Source organism: Octopus bimaculoides, chromosome 28, assembly GCF_001194135.2.
Source record: "Octopus bimaculoides isolate UCB-OBI-ISO-001 chromosome 28, ASM119413v2, whole genome shotgun sequence".
NCBI classification, from domain to species: Eukaryota; Metazoa; Mollusca; class Cephalopoda; order Octopoda; family Octopodidae; genus Octopus; species Octopus bimaculoides.
The window spans coordinates 8,631,824-8,634,011 of NC_069008.1; positions in this window are offsets into that span (position 1 = coordinate 8,631,824).

The following is a 2,188-nucleotide window of genomic DNA, read 5'->3' on the forward strand; positions in this document are numbered from 1 at the left end:
GTAAATAACAAACGGATGTATTAGTATGACGCTCGGGAATACGGAAAGTCTTTGACGTTTCGAGCTACGCTCTTCAACAGAAAGAATACGGAGACAAGGAGAAAAACACGGAGAAAAAAAATTGAATAGTGTTCAGTCAACGGTCAATCATATATATATCATTGTTATTATGTTAAACTGTCGTGTTAAACTGTTGTATGTCCAAATTTGTCCAACTGTGTTTTTTACAGTATTTAACTTTGCTTTCCAAGATGCCAAGATATGAAAATTGTCCAAGTGTAGTACAACAATTTAGCATTTTTCAAAAGTGTAGTAAGTCCCACATACGACAGTTTTGCAAAAATATTTCTGACTGAAAACATCATACATGCATGGAGTTACAATTTTATGCAACCAACAAAGTATAATTGTTAAACTGAAACTGTTGCTAATGTAAAAAGAAGCAATGCTTTGGACTTACGACACTTTTGCATAATAGCAACGACATATATATATATATATATATATATATATAGATTATAGATTTACTATGACTCAAGTATGACGACTCTCTCTCTCTCTAAGGGTCTCAGAAATAGTTGTCATGGTGGCAACAGAGAGTCATGGGAATCTGTGCAAGCAGAACGACAGAGATGAGATGGTAATTTTGTGCTATTTAAAGAGTCTACAAAATAGGGATTTCAAATTTTGGCACAAGGCCAACAATTTTCGGGGCTGGGGTGATTTGATTGCAGTGACCCCAGCACTCAACTATGCTTATTTTATTGACCCTGAAAAGGTAAAAATGCAAAGTCAACCTCGACTGAATTTGAACTCAGAATGTGAAGACAGATAAAATGCTGCTACGCATTTTTACCCAGAATGCTGCTGATTCTGCCAGAACAATGCCTTCAGGGTTCACAAAATATTGTTTATAAGATAACACCAGTTCGATTTGTTACACAGCATACCATCAGATGGATATCAAAGCTCAAGTTTCACATTAATAGTTTTCTTGGAAGACATTTTTGAGTAATTTAAAAGTGGTTTGGATTGATTACGTTTCTGTAAAATGTTCATGGCAGTATTCTAATGTCTTTTGGTACGTTTATTTATAATTATATAAATGTAGGTCAATACCTGCATGGAACCGCATATCAGTGCAGGGTGAGTCAAAAGTCAAGCACCAAGATTAAAACTCATTTAGTATATATTGCACATGAATAATAATAATAATCCTTTCTACTATAGGCACAAGGCCTGAAATCTAAGGGAAGGGATAGTCGATTACATTGACCCCAGTACTCAACTGGTACTTATTTCATCAACTCTGAAAGGATGCAAGGCAAAGTCGACCCCAGCAGAATTTTAACTCAAAACATAAAGACAGACGAAATGTTGCTAAACATTTAGCCCAGCATGATAAAATAATAACAATAATAATAATAATAATAATAATAATAATAATAATAATAATAATAATAATAATAATAATAGTAATTATAATAATAATGATAATAGCCCTTTCTGCTACAGGCACAAGGCTTGAAATTTTGTGGGAGGGGACCAGTTGATTACAGTGTTTCACTGGTACTTAATTTATTAGGTTGTCCAGGAAGTTCGTGCCGATTTATAGTAGCTTACCTTTTGACGGTTGAGTCCATAAAATAGGATTTGACTACACCTCCATTTAGAGTACAGTTTAAGCTATCTTTTCATGGAAGAAGGTTTTATGTTCCTATAACCTGTGTTAATTCTGTAACCCTTTAAAATGGAAGATAAGAAAGTTCATTTTTGGCACTTGATGCTTTTCTTTTTCCGTAAAGGGAGAAAATGCCTCACAAGCAACCAAAGAAATATGCACAGTTTACGGTGATGCTTCTTTATCCGAAACAACTGTATGGAAATGGTTCACAAGGTTCCGAGTTGGAGATTGTAGCCTTATTGATAAAGAGTGATCAGGCAGACCATCCACTACAGATGATGACCAAATCAAGTCATTAATTGAGAATATCCCACATTGCACAACCCGAGAATTGGCAGAAAGCCTCAACCTATCAAAATCCATCATTCATGAGCATCTGGTAAAGCTTGGGTACACAAATCGCTACGATGTTTGGGTACCACATGAGTTGAGTGAGAAGAACCTTTTGGATCGCATTTCCATCTGTGATTCGCTTTATAAATGGAATGAAAACGCGCCTTTTTT